At 42.0% G+C, this 17,459-nt stretch overlaps 1 protein-coding gene across 7 annotated transcripts in view; it reads right to left on the reverse strand.

The window, feature by feature from the left end:
• The window catches only part of GRAMD1B (GRAM domain containing 1B), a 110,629-nt gene extending 93,458 nt beyond the window's left edge, over positions 1–17,171 (reverse strand). For 3 of the 7 annotated variants that reach the window (XM_010723640.3, XM_010723641.3, XM_010723639.2), the window contains exon 1: positions 17,079–17,165. The gene's annotated coding sequence lies outside the window, so the exon portion shown is untranslated. Of the gene's footprint in view, positions 1–12,974; positions 13,358–17,078 lie in introns of all 7 variants that reach the window. The other 4 variants (XM_031556876.1, XM_031556877.1, XM_031556880.1 and 1 more) reach the window with 4 other exon arrangements.
• Positions 17,172–17,459: the final 288 nt, after the last annotated feature.

The following is a 17,459-nucleotide window of genomic DNA, read 5'->3' on the forward strand; positions in this document are numbered from 1 at the left end:
TTAAGAGAAGACTGAAGGCATATTTTCTTCTTCAGGCATTTCTGTAATGCAATAATTGAGAATCCTCCTCCAGACACTCACAGCACTTCAGCCAAACTCAAACTTCCCACTGCCTTCCCTCTATTAGTGAGTCACGAGTAGAGCCTCCCATCTTCCTCTTGATGAGCACCACTGAAATGCACTTCCCAGTCACTGAAGTGATACACTTTTTTTTTTTTTGTCATCTTTACCATCTCTAGAGCTCTTCAAAGTATCTTTCTATACTAAAGTCACAACATTTTATCTCAAAATCAGTCCACCCAACAAAACCTAATCAACTTAAGAGCAAATGGAACTGAACAAGTACAGCAAGCATACAAAGGATGTTCTTACCCTTAGCCTAAGCAGCACAAACAAGATCAATAGTGAAAAATATATGATTCTTCTCAAACTAAATTGAGGTTATGTAGGACTGATCTGGGGGGCAGGGAGATGAATGCAGCACAATTGTTCCAGTCCATGTAAGATCTAACTCCACATCCTCCCTTGGGTCATTTCCCACACATCTCCCTTCCTCAGCTGTTTCTGACCAGTTCTATCATCCAGACCTGTTGCATCAACCCCATCACACGCAGCCCCTTGGATCAGAGTCTGCAATTACAGCTCAGCAGTCACTTCTTCATTTCTGTGCATCTTCTACCACCGATGACCTCCACTTGCTGGCTCTCCTAAATTGCACGATGCTGCTGCCCCTGTTGACAACTTCTCAACAACTCACAGTGAATGAGTTACCTCATTTCTCCCACTCAAATAAATATTGAAAGCTTAAAAAAAAGAATTCTTAAAAAAGAATTTTTATGGATCTATAGGATGTACTCCCATCTTTACAGAAGACCAACACAAGTTAAAAAAAATATATGATTTCATATCTCAAATACACAACATGACACCATTTGATTAATTGCTAGAAATTCCTAGGATTTTTAATAAAAAAAACTTTCAGAGTTTGAGCTTGATTAAGTCAGGCTGTGCCTGAGGCCTTTTTTAACATATTTAATATAAGGTAGAATAACAAATCAGGCAGTGAACACCGCCATCATGTGTGTTAGGAGCACACATGGAGTTTATCAAGTTCTTAACTTGCTTAAGATACCACAGGCCTTCCTTCAGAACGTTTCCATGGAAACCTCAAATGATGTCTATAGGGGAACAGAAAAAAGGTTTCCTAAGGTATGGCTGGAACAGCTCCATGGAAACGAGCCTTGACTGTCAGAGGAGGTGAAGGAGGCGGTTGTGTGGGAAGGAACTGAGCTGACTGTCATCTGTGCAAAACAGGAGCCGTGCAGACCAGGTTAGCATCATCCAAACATCTGCTGCTTGCAGCTGGCACCAAAACCTGGCAGCACAGAGCTCTAGGACAGCTTGAAGTCAGGTGTTGCCACAGGCCCTGCAGGAGCACAGACATCTCCCATAGGCACAGTTACAGTAAGCACACCATGCCACTGCTAAGTTTAGGAGGAACTGCCCAGAAATTCCCATTTTCTTCACAAATTAAGAGAAAAATCATACCAATACATGTTACTTTTGGATTGCAGTCAAGTCTCCACAGGTAAGACTTAGCTGCACAGAGCATCTGAGTCTGATGCAGTTACTCCTACCATAAACAGAATATCTCATGCTGAAATAAGCGTTAGAATAGATAGAAGCCAAAGCAAACATATTGAAACATCCTTAATGAGCACATACCAGTCTACTAAACTCAATATTATTTAATGGTGTTTATTTCAAACTATCTAAGCAGCTGACTATCTGCTCCTCCATTCCTTAATTAGGAAACACGATCTCAGCCAAGACCCAAACCCTTCCTCGAGCATTCATGAGGATAAGTGAAGTGCAGGAGACATTATAGAAACAACACTAAATAGTCTCAAATTCTCCACAGAAAAAGAGTTTTCCCAACATCTGGCTGCTTTGTCCCCAATTTGAAAAGAAACGTTTTGTGCAGTTGAGAGGCACTGAGTTAGAGAAATATGAAAACAGTCCTTTTTTTTTTCCTCTCTGTTTCATTTCCCTTTTCCACTCCCTTTGATTATGTTTAACCAGAAGGAGTTTTGATTTCCAACACAATCTTGGAGACTCACTTTAATCCATAGAGCTGTACCCTGAACTTGTGCAAAGCTGAGACATCCCCAGCAAGAGCTCAGGGCAGGACAGGCTACACACAAAGCACTCACAAAAGCTCTTCCTCCTTTTTATTAGATTAACATGCAGCAAGGCCTTTCTTAATAAGATCAGAGTTCCAAGGCACACAGCAGGTCTTGCCCTGCACTGAGCTTTCCAGACCCTGTTTTGTTTTTGCATCCCTTCAGGACAATTCTCTGACCCTCTTCCTGCCTTGCTCCATTTCACATTCCTCACGCTGCTTGCTAAAACCTCACTCTCTTCACGTTAAATTCCCTCATTACAGCTCAGGAAGAGCCTTCCTTGTGTATCCTGCAGTAAATCCCACTCTCTAAATCCTCTCCCCCACGCTTTGCAGCTTGCCTATTTACTGCTTTTCTGGAGAAGACAGCTTTCTCCATTGCAGGGATTTAAATCCAACCCGTCAAAAAACACAGCATTGAAAACTCAGGTGAATGTCAGTTCATTGGAACAGAGCCCAGAGGTCAGAGCTGAAAATCTGCTGTTTTCAGTAGATGCTTTGAAAGAGAATCAAAGCTGAGACCTGGGCTGCCATTATAGGAGAACCAGTCCCAGCCTCAGCTCACAATTTGAAGTCTTGCCTTTTTGCAGCCTTTGGTTTCCATTCAAACAAACAACATCAGCAAAGAATTGCTGAAGTGAACAGGAACATGAGTGAAAGAGATGAATTTTAAGAAGTAAACACTTTTCAAATAAAATGATGCTGCATACAGCTTCCATGGACACCTGTACTCCTCTAATAACCACTTTCACATCTCAAAAGCACAAACAAGCCTTGCTCATTTTGGACTGCCAATCACACAGATTGTATAAATATGTATAAGACATTCATGTTGGACAGTCTGAAGTTAAAACATTCTCAGCAGTGGGGCAATTATGCTTCTCTCCTTCCCAAAGATAATGGAAGCTGAATTACATTTTTATATGACAAATTGTGGGTATCTTCTGAATACATCTTCTGTCAGAGCTGTGTTGTCTCCTTGCCACACCAAGAAGCTCTGCAAAGTCAGAGCACAATTAGTTCTTAACCAGTTTCCCAAGCTGCCAGCTTATGTTCTCCTCTGCTTTCTCTCCTCAGATCACTTCATTACTGCCCAACAGTGATGCATTAACTTGCATTCCCTTGTTTATATTCTCTTCAGTATATAGAAGCCATGTTGTCACCCTTTAAAATGCCCTTCTAAAAAAAAAAAAGCTCAAAAAATAAAAATTAGGATCACTCCTCAATCCAAAACGCTCATGTAAGCATAAGGGCTCACGGTTTAATTTCCTCCTCAGACATGAGATCCAGCCAAGGAAAATAATCTAGCTGAATGAAACCCCTAAGAATAAGATTATCTGAGGAATCCTGCTAACGATCAGAGGGTGCTAAAGAAAGGAACAACACAGGAACGATTAACAAGTTATTGAAGAGCTTTACTAGAACACACACAGATGGCACACAGACAGTCAAATACTACACATACATTTTCATGACATTTTGGAAGCAGCACATTTGGATTTGAATACGCCAAGCTGTTACTCAGAGCAGCTTACTTGCCACTGACAGAGCTCTACCCCATTCATTTTCATATTTAAACACATCTGCAGCACACATCTTTGAGCATGCTTGTAGTAAAACTATTAACATGGATTTGCTATGTTGCTGTGATTAGTTTTCCTCTCAATTTTCAGTCTGGAGTCAGCCTGGAAGAAGCCAAAGGAAGAACAATAACCCCACACGCTTAAAGGAACAGATACTTTCAGAAGCTTTTCTTACTCCTGGATCACAAAAGGCAGTAATTCAAGATGCCCTTAGGTGCTTTGCCAATTTGTCAATGTTTTTTTATGAACTCCAAATCCACGCGTGTTCTCCATCCACTACAGAGGCTGAAGATGAGCATCTTTGCCACTCTCATTCTCACAAACCAATGCAACAGATGCCCAGTTCCCATTTTAAAGCAGATCTAAACACCCTTTGGCAGTTTTTCAGTCAGCTGTCAACTACTGCAGCAGAATTCTTTTCCCTGGCACTAACACACTGGACAGAAGGCCACAGGATCCACGCAAACACGGGATGCTGAAGCGTTTTTATGAAGTGAAAGCCATTCAGCATTTCTTGTTGTTGCTCATGGGGTTTGTTTGGGCTTTTTGTTTGTTTTAAATGAGGAATTGGTAGAGAAGTCACTGAGCCAGTCACTATTGCCCATCTAAAGATAACAACCAATCCTGGAGATGCTGACCCCCAGGCTGCTGCTATAAACCCTAGGTTATCCTGAGGCTAACTGCAGTTATGCCACAAAACACACATTTGTTATTGATACGCTTCTAACAGTTCCTTTAATATTAAATACCCTTATGTGAAGTTTGTTCATATAGCAAAAAGGGAAAGCAAAATGCTCTCCTGTGGACACAAACAACTGTTGGCCTTAAGCAACCTCATCTCAATTTCTGTTCACTCTTCAGGATGAAGGGATGTCTCCAGAGAGTCAAGGGCACTAGAAAGCAGATCATCTCAGCAATAATTACACTTGACATTCAAATTACAGCCCAGAATAATTTCGTTTAAGCTTTCACAAAGTAACAGGAAGTAAATACATCAATAAACATCACAGAAGAATGACAGGCTGACATGACAGCACTGTCAAGCTCCTTGGATTCCTACACTTAAGATTCATGAATGGGGGAAAGGGAAACTAAAAAACAAAGCTAAAACCCACCTGCTAAACTCAATTACCTCTTAAAACTAATGGATTGAAGGAGGCACTGCAGCATCACAGGAAAGCTATGCTACATTTGAGAATTAACAGAGAATAACTGTGCCACATTTCCTTGGAAAGGGTTTTCAAGGGGCTGAACACTGACCCAGAGTACTTCAAGGATCAGCTTCAGCAAAAGGTTTTTTGTTAACTTTCCCCTCCCTTTTTAATAACAGAAAAGTTTCTTTAGTTGCCTGAGCTGTACAGACACTCCGAAGTCCTTCACCCAATCCTGAGTATAGATTCTACTGAAACACTTTCTCATTTCCAAGTTCAAGAAGATTTTCTGTTTGGTATTAATTGACATTTTGATGGTGAAGCCAAAGGAGACTGCTAACTGGAGAACAACACTAGATCTGTTAAAAAAGATTTGCCTTCAAAGGCAACGTCAGCCACCAGAAAACAGAACAAGAACACTTATTTCTTCTCTGGATGACCCTTATCTCACATGCATTTCTCACACACCAACTGGTCACTCACACCACCCAGCTCTCTCTGGTCAGGCTCAGTTTCTTCTATTATTGGTCAGAGGAGGCACTGACCTGATCTGCTCCTTCCAGCTGTAACATTGCATGGTCTTTGAAATAGAGCAGACATTCCAGACCTCTATGGGCTCCTTAGCACATGGGCAGCACATGAATACAGAGCTCCTCCTGACTTGAGCTGCACAGACAGCTCTGAGAAGCTGCCAAAACCCACAGGAGACAAAGAGTCTCCTAGCAGAGCATGGGCAGAAACACTCACAACGCACACTGCTGCCTTCCAGAAGTTCCAAGAGAAAACCTTTAGGGCTGCTGTCCCATTTTGCCCTCATCTGGCTTTTCTAAATGAAAAACTGCCTTTGTACCACAAAGTCTCATCATAAGGCTAGGAGCTTCTCTCTCATTGGGCTACCAAGGCAGCCCAGAGCCTCCATACACACTGGTCACGCTTCATTCTTGCTCCTTTGTGCTACAAAGGAGAAGTCTTTTGACAGACAGTTCTAACACAAAACAGGACTTTTATTTTATTTTACTTTTTTTTTATTTCTTTCCTATCCAGCCTGGATCCCTAATGCTTTCTTTGGCAAAGAGCAGATGTTCAGTTGAGAGAAGTTCATGACAAATATTACATACTGGTTTCCTATGCTGTACAATATAGAAATTAAAATGAAAGCCAATGAAGAAGATAGCACAGATTTGGTGACTAATTTTGCAATATAAGTAAACACACTGCTAAAGAAACAAGGCAACTTAGCCAAGTAGAAAGCATTATAGAACCATGTAACTCAGCAGTACAAATTCCCCTGAGCTGAGGAATTTGTTTCTCTAGCCTACTGATTTTTATCTCACCAACCAGTCAAAGCTGAGCATTAAATACTGGTAGAAATACTGGGTACCCTCAGAGCCAGGGAAGTTTAAATATCTGAAGATAAGAGGAAACCTGGAGAAACAAAGAATGCTCCAAAAGAATCACCCAATTCATCAGTTTCTCCACTAGATTAATAAGTTTGAATGTGTACAACATCTTGGCTGGATGACAGCTATGGAGAGACTGCAATGACTCACCGTAAAACATCACACAACTCAAGTTGCTTAAGGAGGTCTCCAGGGTGTGAAAGACAATAATGGGACAAAAATTAACTAAGGGAATTAAGCAGAGGTTTCCTTCAGTCATCACACAGCTGAACTTCAGGATGGAAAGGTAGAAGAGGGGTGTGAGTTGTAGCACAATTAAGGATCTGGGTCATTTGTAAAATCTGTATCTAGATCCAGGTTGCAGTTTCCACCCCGGTGATCATAAACAGATTCTCCTACAACCATTTCCCAGCACAAAAGGTGGAACTGGTTACTGGAAATAACAGTCTCTCCCATGCTTTTCATTAACAGGGTGATGTTTTCCATGGTTGTGTCCAATGAACAGTCACACACCAGGAGTAATGCAGAGTTGCTGATTTTCTCCATCCTGCCTCCCACTTACCCAAAAAGCTTCCGAAACCCTAAGTGAAAAGAAACAGTTACTTGGCATGGTCAAAGCACCAAGCCCTGAAATTTCTTCTCACACAACAGGTCTATTGGTAATCCTGCCCAGGTGGATTGGTGGGCTCTTTTTGAGTACACAACTACTAGCAAGCTATTAAGCATAATCTCCACTAATCCACTAAATTCTCATTCTTTAGTAGAGCAGCATTTATGCTCTGAACACTCAGGATGAGGTTACAGGAAGCCCATGTTCTATCCCCACTTCACCAGAATGACAGAACTAACAGTAAGGAAGATAAGAATTACAAAACAGAGTTGTGCACACGTCAAGGCATGACTGTGAAATCATCCCATAGACATTTCAAATATTTTAAAGTAAAGTTCACTAGATGTTTTTTCTAAACACCCTATAGGGATAGTGACCCAAGGAAGTCCATAACCTTGTGAGAAAAGAATCTAGCTCTGGACACCCTAATGGGAAACTAAAAGGAGCTGCAAGTGATATAGAAGCAATACCTGAAAGTATAAAAAAAAGAGAATCCAAGTAATTTTCATAATCTGACCTTTCAAATAATTCTTCCTCTCTCTACACTAGTTTCCTCATATGTAGAATAGAGAAAGTATAAAAGCATTGAGGCCCACAGGCTAGAAAGAAGCACCAGGGCAAAGCATCAACACTGAAAAATCAACAGAGCAAGTCTAACAGAGCTCTCATTTCTCCCCCTAGAATGCATGTTTGCAGGGCAAACTCATAACACTGTTGCTTTTTTTAAACATAGCAGGCAAACTCAACACCAAGATTGGAAGTGTGAGGAAAGGTGTGCCAACAAGACATACTGAAGTTGAGGTTTAAGTGGGATATCAAGAAGAATTTCATCCCAGAAAGAGAGGTCACGCATTGGAATTGGCTGCCAAGGGAGATGGAGTCATCATCCTTAGAGGTTCTTTGGGGACATTTGGACGTGGAACATAAGGGACATTATTTGGTGGTGGACTTGTAGCGTTTGGTAACAGTTGATTTGATTTTATAAGTATCGGATGCTGTAATTCTAAAACAGAGCAAAAAAGGAAAGACAGGGGTCAAGAGGAAAAACACACCTTTGGCTACATTTCTCATCCTGTTTACTGGTAAGTACTCGATTTACTCAAGTCTCAGCACAGTAGGAGGGAACGTGCAGGAAGTTTTCCTTGCTTTGATGCATGTCTGGATGTGAATATTTCATATCTCTTTAGAACTGCATCAGAAGAGAAGATTTCAGACTTCCAAGCAACTGAGGGCTAAAACCTGTTTGCTCCCCTGCTCACAGTAATATTTACTTGGCATAGAGTCCTATTTTTAAGATCAGACACCCTGTGCACCACCTCATCACATCACTGACTCCACAGTACTAAGCACTGGGTGGAGATAAACTCAAGCTGGAGCTGATGCCTAGTTTAGGTGCTTATCAGCTCAAAAAAAAGAAAAAAAAGCTTATCTGCCCTGTCAAAGCTCTACCACAAACACTGCTCCTTTTAAGCCCCATAGTCACTGCTCCTTGCATATAAACAACCACAGATATTTATATCACTGTTCCAAGGAACTCGAGATGGAACAAGTCCCTCTCATCCACCTTCCTCCAGCTCCTGTTCTAGTTCAAACTCCTTGTCTTTGTAGCACCCACAGACACTCTGAAAATACTCTCAAGTGAAAAGATCATGAATATTTGCAGGAAAAAAAAAATACCTTAACCCAGCAGTGCCCTCTCCTAGGACACCCAATTCAGCCAACTAACAAGACATTAGCTGGACTTGCTGTGCTTTTCCTCTCAAATCTCACCAGCACAGAGCCACTCCTCAATCAATCATTTCAATTATCTGATAACACTTAAGTGTATTTTTGTCCCCTGACACAGAGTTGGTGAGATGTGTAAGGAAAGAGTAACAGACAGTTCCAGGAGTGAGATTTTATTATCCAATAACCTAATATACATGCAAGCACACAAGTAATGTTTATTACTTACCTGAGACCCCTGCAGACTTTCTGCATGGGAGATGCTAAAAGGAAAGCTCATATTCACAGAAAGGGGATGTGTGGCTACACTGCAGTCACCAGGCCTGCTAGCTAGGCATAGTTACTGCAAGTGACCTAGTTAGAAATGGAAATGTGTGCAAGAAGGCTGCAGAAATCTCACATTGAATCAGCACTGCAGCCTACACCAGCACATCAAGAATTGGTTTCACTTCTCTACCCAGCTGTGCCCTGCCTTACCACAAGCTAAGATCTCTCTAAACAGCAGTTTCTCTTTCTGAGCCACCTGGTTGGTTCAATATGAGATGAGCAAGGCACGTGGGAAGACATCTTCCCTCCCTGTGCATGCTCTGTTCCACATTTTATACAGTTAGCCTGAAAACCAGGCCTGTCAGATCAGGTAAACCATTCCTCTTGGGATGTGTTCCCTCTTTGCTGAAGGGGCCAAAAGGGCAGCAAGGTTCCACAGCTCGCAGGGCTTTGCCCTTTCTACTGTGTCATGTGTCACAATGATGAGCGTGGCACCACAGGGGGAGACGACAGCTTGTTCTTTTACATTAACTTCTTTCAGATCACACCAGGGCTGAACACAGTCATAACGATCTCTGAAGAGCATTTTCAATCCCTCTTCATTCCAACACAGTACAGACAGGAGACAAGACCTATACGATCCATTTGTCTCACATGGAAGAGAAGGTGCATTTATATCATTGCAAGGTCCATCCACCCAGCCACAGCAACAAGCAGGGCTACCACTTCCTTTTGAGTTTGCAAGGCAAGTCTTCCAACCAGATGCAGTAGTGTCACTGCAAGCTGTCTGAAAACATTCTAAGCTCAGGTGGGCAATATGGGACATGTTAGAGGCAGTCACTGATCACACAAGCAAAAGTGGTTACTTCTGAGAATTATATCTTGCACTCAACAGAAAGATGAACTCTAAACACTAGCCAGAAAGCAATTAAAACTAGCTTATTAACTACCCAAGATGCTTAACTGGCTCTTGTTACAACTACAGAATTTCTCCAGCCTGTATTTAGCATTACAATACCCTCTAGGATATATCACACTTGCTTTGCCTGCTGGAAGTCGAGGACCAGCAAGGCTAATACAATCTACAGCATTCAGACATTCATATCAGCATACTATTACAATGGCTGACCTCAAGTGACGTGCTTAGTCACTCCAGAAGTCAGCAATAGAACAGCGACAGAGCTCAAACCTCCAGGAATCCTATGCTAACTCTTTAAACCAGCCAATTGTTTCCTCTTTCAATGAGGCTTACAATACAGATCCCACTGTTCGTCTTCCAGAAGAACAGCAGGCTGGGCCATAGCTGCCATGCAAAGAGTTGGACTGCAGACTACAGGACTACAATTTCAGGATCATCATTAGTTTCACTCTTATTCATTTTAACATACAAAACACTGTGAAATTCAGCATATATACCAAGTCACTGACTGCACACAGGACCCAGGTTGGTCTGCTTACTGACTTCCATCATATAGAGAAGAAATTCAGGATTTAGCTTCGATTTCACCCTGCATCTGCTCCCCCAATCAAGACTTACCAGAGCACAGAAAGAGTTCAAATACTGCATTTCATTTCTGTAGGATCTCACTGCAGTATGCAACACTGCTCTGAAACCTGAGATATTTCTGTTTCCAGAGTCATTTATCAGTAAACTCATGTTTATGTTGTGCATGAAGCAGTTTGAGATAGATGTATTGGGATGGGAGGATGATAAACACAGTCCACAAGTTCATGGGAAGGCAGCATGCATGACCTGAAGGCATATGAAACAGAAGGCGTTCTAGCTCTGTAACACAGAAGAACATTTGTTAAACATAATGCACAAGCACGCCAAATAAATGCATGTTGTCAAGAACAGCATTACAATTAGTCAACAAATTTACTTATTTTAATCCCAAGGAAAAAAAAAACATGCCATGAAACTCATGCATATGATTACATTCCTCAGGTCAGCTAGGATTATGTTTAGTTTCTCCTGTTTTCCTACAGAACCTTTCCCTGCTGCTGTTTTCCCTTACTACCCAATCCCAAATGAGATTAAGATTCTTCCTTAAGCAAGAATCCAGAATCCCAGCACCTCTATCATACGATATCTATCAGATTTGGCTGAACACGAGGGAAAAGCTTGGCTTTAGAAGCCTGTTCATAAAATAAACAAACTAACAGAATAGGAATATAGTCACAGTTTAAGACATGTTTATAGATTTTAAAAGATGAGCAACAGGTACTTTGAAAATACTAAAGAGCAATATTGGACAAGTTCTGGAATTCATTGATATTCACTTCCAATTTAGGCATGTTACAATCTAGCTACAAGCACCAGTACTTCACAGACAAGAGTCAAATATGACTTCTTTGTCTTTTGTAAATGAAGCCTTTCAGGAAGTGCAGCCAAATTTACACTACGAGTATTGACTATGAGGAGTTGCACTCTACATGCAGCCAAGGTTGCTTTCAGGGAATGACATGGTCACCTCCAAGATTCAGAATTCTTCAAGATGGAAATAATTGGAATAATGCATTTTCTGCCCTTCAGCAGCAAGCACAGTCTTTCCATAAATAGCAGTTAGCTGCAGAATTCACTTGCTAGTTAGCATCCCATGGTGAGCATTACAGCTGGTACTGATCATCTAGGTCACAAACTACATTTCTGCTACAGTTCTTTAGTAGAATTCTTTTTTCTTCATGAAATTCAAGCAAAACAAAGACTAAACCAAACACAACTATAGGGCACAGTTTGATGTTTGAAGTCTGTACATTCAGCTCCCAAAAATTTAAGATATTTTTCTTCAAGGTTGCTCTCCTCTATGGAAAACACCTAGAAAAGAGTGGAATGCCTCCTAGACCTTAAGTCAAACCTTGGCCTGCTTTTCAGTTTGAAATGTCAATCAGAATTGCAATGGGTTATGAAGTTTGTAACTTCTGCATTCACCCAACCCACATAACCACACAGGGCTGATGTTTCTGAAGTGTCCTCTACTTCCCCTCCACTTGAAAAGATTGGTCTAATATTGAGATAACCACAACGAGCTACCGACAGAGATTAACATTTTCACCATTTAAGGCCTAATATCTGCTTCTGAGAAAGGCTTAAGTCTTACAACCTGCGTATATTCACCCAATAATCAGTGTGACCCAAATCTTTGCTTAGTTCTGCTCATGCTCCCAGCCAAGGATTTGGGCAACTGCTCATTTACTGCTCTAAATAACACCTGCTGTCATACACGTGTATAGAAATGAATTATACAGGATATACACAACCTTGTTTCAGTTCATTCTAAGAGCTATCTGTGAAGGCTGATCCTTTCCTGTAAGAGCTTTTCTCAAAATGAGAGGGCTGGACTAACCTGCTGCATCCAGCAGCCTGCAAACTCACATTCAGCACTCTGCTTCTCAGGCAAACACCTCAATGTGCAGACTAAGAACACATACTTAAAACCTTTTAGGTTATAAATAAACTAAGTAAGGAAATGAGAGGAAAAAAATATCTACAGAAATAAGAAGCATCAGAACAGGGAGTGGAGAGCTTGGTTTTAAAACTGAAGCACTATCTGCAGAAGTGTTTTGCAATATCCAGGAGGTCCAGAAAATACCGTGTTGCTAAATATACTGTGTGAAAATATCATCCTTCCTGTGCAATGGGACACTACTTCCATTCTTATGTGGTGTTCAGAATTTTAAGACTGGGACTCCCAGAGATGCATCTCAGACAGTTAAATCTTGTAAAAAATTTAGTGAAAAGTAAGCAAATTTCTTATCCCTCTGAACATGAGCTGATCTCCCCCATCACAGCTTTTTCAACAGTCCATGTTAATAGCTTTACTATTGCTCCAAGGAAGAAACACACCAAACAAAATGACACAAGATCCCCTCCTGGACACCTCCAGAGGAGAGATATCCCCAAACATCTCTATTATTACTTCCCCCCCCCATACACACACACTAAACCATTAGCAATGTACCTGCTTCCCATCAAAACCCAGTACTGCCGGTGACTCCCAGCATCACCTGAGCCACACGGGGACAAGAGTAAGGCAACAGGAGCACGGCTCTTACCTGGCTCTGCTCAGAGGGCACCCATTCATCAGCCAGCAGCCTCGCAGTGCTGGAGCCCGACGTGTCGGGGTGAGAAGACGATCCCCACAGAAGGGCAGGATGGGGGCTGGGGAGGAGGAGACCCTTCTCTGTGGAGGTGTGAGGTCAGTGACAGGCAGCCAGCAGAGCTGGGAGCTGCTCCATGCCTCCCCTCGTGCTGTAGCTCATCTCTCGCTGCCAAGTATAGGCTGCTCGCACAGGAGCGGTGTGCCTCGTTAACCCTCCTCTGGCTGCAGGGTAGGAAGCAGGAATGCCTCTCTGAAGGGATCTTCCTTTCCCTCTGCTTTCCGATCCATGCTAAGCGCTGCTCCTCTCCTAAATCAGGTGGGATTTTGCAACGTGATCTTAAAGAGATTTAAAGGCACGATGATAAAGAGGCTGCAAAGCCAGCAGCATCCCCCTCACAAACAGAACAGCTAAACAGCTGCAGATGGGGAAACTACAAAGAAAACCTGGCATCAGCATAATAAAGGTTTGCTGGCCATGAGGGTGCCTAAACAAGTTTAATCCCTCCTTGTTACCTGGTTTGAATCATACTATGAACAGGTCTGAATGTTTATACTTCCTCCACTTACAGATGGATTTAGAGGTGCTCAGACTTCATGCATGTTTCCCAATCGCCTGCAGCATACCTGCAGTTCTTTAGGAGAAAGTATTTGTTTCCAGAATCAGAAAGGTTAGAGTGCAAGGATTACATACCTGACATACACAAGAAACAGATACTGACCTACACCAGGTTAATGGGTAATCGTTCTAGCATAGGATTACCTCTGATTACAGTATCACTCATCCACCATAAGAAGAAATAACAGTCACAGCACTGATATGATTCTCTTTTCCAATCACATTTCTTTGCTTTTGCACATCATTTTAATTTGATGACAACAGACCAATTTCCCCTTCCATGAAAGCATGCCCTAGGGGTTTGGACACTACAGTTCTCATCAACTGCAATCAAGTCAAAAATCTATGGTGCAGCCTGAAACTCTCACATATCTGCATCTTTTCACCACAGTCCACTACAGCACCCAATACACGAGCTCCAGTTCCATCAGAAATGCTCTGTCCTATCCTAACAAGTCTCCAGGGACAGACTGACTTGTTTGATCTACATCAGAGAAAACCAGTGGACTGTTTTTAGTAGGTCAACATAGCCCACCATAATCAAAGGAAAAAAAAAGATAAGAGTAGCAAATACGCCCTTAGAACCATAATGCAAATAGACTATGGTCAGAGAATTGACATGTAGCTTCCAGCACATGAAAGACCACAGATTATCAAAACCAACAACATAAACCCAATAAATTCCTCAACTTGTAACCCAATTCAGAGCTCTGAGCTCCTACACCATTTGCTCTCAGAGCAAACCCCCACCTTCCTACCACCATTTTAAATCAACCATTGGCAAACCCCAGTGTTTGCTCTTTAACACCTGAGAGCACACAGCTGTCAGCAATCCCATTTTACATGATGTGGGCAGACTGCAGCCAGATGGCAAGCAGTGTTCTTGGGAACTATTTTATTTGGTATAAACCAATAGAGCAGCAGCCAAAGCTGCAGCCAGGGACCAGAAGTTTGCCTACACTGCAGTACAGATAACCCAGGTTATCTTGGATAGCAAACAATCTAAGCAGAGAGCAGCACACCCCACACTGCACAGCCAGACTTCTTGGCTCACGTACACAGCAGCAGATGTACAGCAGGAGTGTAAAATAGTTCTCTCCTAGTTCCTTTGAGCAGAAGGGACAGTTTTCCCCCATACCCAGTATAAAATCCCTCTTCTCATATAGAGGGTACAGCTTATATGATCTGATCTAATGTAGAGTAGCAGCACTATGACATGCTATAGCACACCACTTCTGGTTACTAGTGGGTTGTAGAAATACTTATATACAAGATAGCAGCTGGCTACCAAGTTATACAGCCACCTCCCAACAACTTTAACCACTTTTCTAGAAGATAAATAACAAACTTTCGCTCAAAGAATAACTTTACCACACCCCTTTAGTCTTCAAATCCAGCCTGCTACATTACCCTAACTGCTTCTATTCTCATACAGTGTCCAAATGGGAAGTATTTTCTTGACTTTTTATATTAAATATGTTAATTAAATGGAATTATACTCCAGTGGTAAAGCTCTACCCTCATTCTAATTCTATTTTAGACTCTAGAAAATTGCAGCCTGGGTTACTGTCACACATGGGGTAACTCCCTACACAGGGAATATTTTACACGTAACCACTGTAATAGTAGGATATTATTTACTGAAGTTGTTCTTGACCCTAGCTGATTCCTTGCAACTCTGTACATTCTATGAAGTACTAATGCTCCAAACACAGCCATCCCTGGACCTTGAAAGCAAGGAAATTGCCTATATTTGCCTATAACTCCTTACCAGCTGTGCATAAGCAAACACAGAACCAAAAATCAGTGCTCTTCAGCTAACAAAACAAACCTGTGGAAGGCACAGTTCCCCAGCTCCCTCTAACCAGGCAGCTCTGCAGGCTGACAACACAAAGCCAGCAGTGGTTTATCTGCAAGGGAGCATCCAGACATTCTGCAAACTTAACATCATAATCACTGTTTGGGGTTAGTCTACCTGGATTTGAAGGATTCTGTTCTCGGAAGCCAAAATACAGCTGCTATTCAGATACAGCCATTACTCAAGCAATTTTGTTATATTAAGGCTATCTTAGTCCCTTGTTTTGAGTGCTCATCTATAAAAAGCAATGCTCGCTCCTTCCAGAAGCCTACTACTACTCCACACATCACCCCATGTCTCAGAAAAGCATCCTTGCAAACAGAGCTGTTAATGCACGGCTTAAAATACACTGAGGATGGCAAAGTTACACAGGGTTTTCAGTAACCATCAGTAACAGGACTGACGGTGATTTCTGAAGGTAAATAAGTTAATAGCACTAAAAACACGCTCCCTACACTTACAGTAGTTATACAATTTTCAGGTACAAAATCACATTCTGTTTCCTTGAGAGGGGAAAGAATTTGTGCCACTGTAGGCAGCTCTGCCATTTTACCTCCCATAGCCCCTTCTGCAAGGTTACAATCAGCACAAAACTAATCCAGAGCTTCAGAGAACACTGTTTGCCCTCACAGACTCACAGGGATATTGATAAGTTACAAAAGAAGTGCAGTTTCACAAAGGAGAAATAAAACACCTAGGAAAGCCCATCTAGGCATCACATTAAGTCTGCCATGGCACACGAAATAGGTTATTTTTCTGAGATATGCTGCCTCAGTATAGAAACTGACCCTGGGTTTTCATCTCATTTCTTCCCATGGTGTCCCCTACTCCATATGAACAAATATTTCAAAGAAAGGCAACAGAAAACTCCAAAGCTAGAAGGCATCTCAGTACCTGGGAGTGCTGAAAAAAAGAAAGCACACATGGACAGCAGAAGACTTAAAGCACAAGGCTTCCATTATCTCTAGAATAATTTCTATAATTCTTGGTCTACAAGCCATTTACACCAGAACTTGCCACTCCTTAAGCAACAAAAGTCAGACTAGATTAGATATGTACACTACGAGTATTTCTCTTCCATCAGTTTCCAGTTCAATACTCCCTGGTAGAAATGCTCAACCATAGGATCTACATTTCTACAATGAACCACTGTGAACCACACTTAAGTCATTTTTCCCCTCAGAATGCCCACTTACAAAAGGAATGAGAACATACAGATGAGTAACCTGAAACAAAACAAAGAAAAAGCTATAGCTTCCAAAATCCTAATAACAGAATTGGGCAAAACAGACCTAGCAGCAAAGGATGTGCCAGCTTCAAGATTTCTTTCCTCAGGAAAGAATCCTATTATCTAAGTCTTGCATGCAGCACAATGACTCTGTAGGCTGTATCTGGTGGAGTTCTAGCAGAACCACAGAACAAAGGGCTTCACTGCTATCTGTTCCTGCTGCAATCCATAACAGCTTGATAAGGAGAGTTGCTCTGCTCACAAAAACAAAAAACAAATTTGTTTCTGACAGATCATTAGCAATCCCTGGCAAAGTAGACCAACAGTTATATATGGAAAGAAGAGGTGAACTCACCCAACTGGTGAAGGGATTCTCTACCATACAGCACTCCTTTTCAGAAAGCAGCCAAGGTCCAAGGGCTGCTCTCCCTTCAGTGGCTGGCCCTTATATGAGCCTAGAAGGGCTACACCCTGGGTCCACTCGTTCTGGCCACCTGGGGAGCTTAGGTGCAAACAATTTGCCTGTGCCCCCTGGGCAGCTGCACTCCCTCACCAGGTGCTCAATCAACCATTCCAGCCTTGACCTAACAGTTTCCCTACAGGAGTGAACAAGATGTTATGACATTCAAGTCCTCTTTGAAAAGACAAAATGGCTGATTTACTGACCCGCAGCCAAGAGTGTAAGAGTATGGACCAAGAAGGAGCAAATCCTTTGCCAGGGAAGCAGTGGCAATGA

The sequence above is a fragment of the Meleagris gallopavo genome, chromosome 26 (assembly GCF_000146605.3).
Source record: "Meleagris gallopavo isolate NT-WF06-2002-E0010 breed Aviagen turkey brand Nicholas breeding stock chromosome 26, Turkey_5.1, whole genome shotgun sequence".
Taxonomy (NCBI): Eukaryota; Metazoa; Chordata; class Aves; order Galliformes; family Phasianidae; genus Meleagris; species Meleagris gallopavo.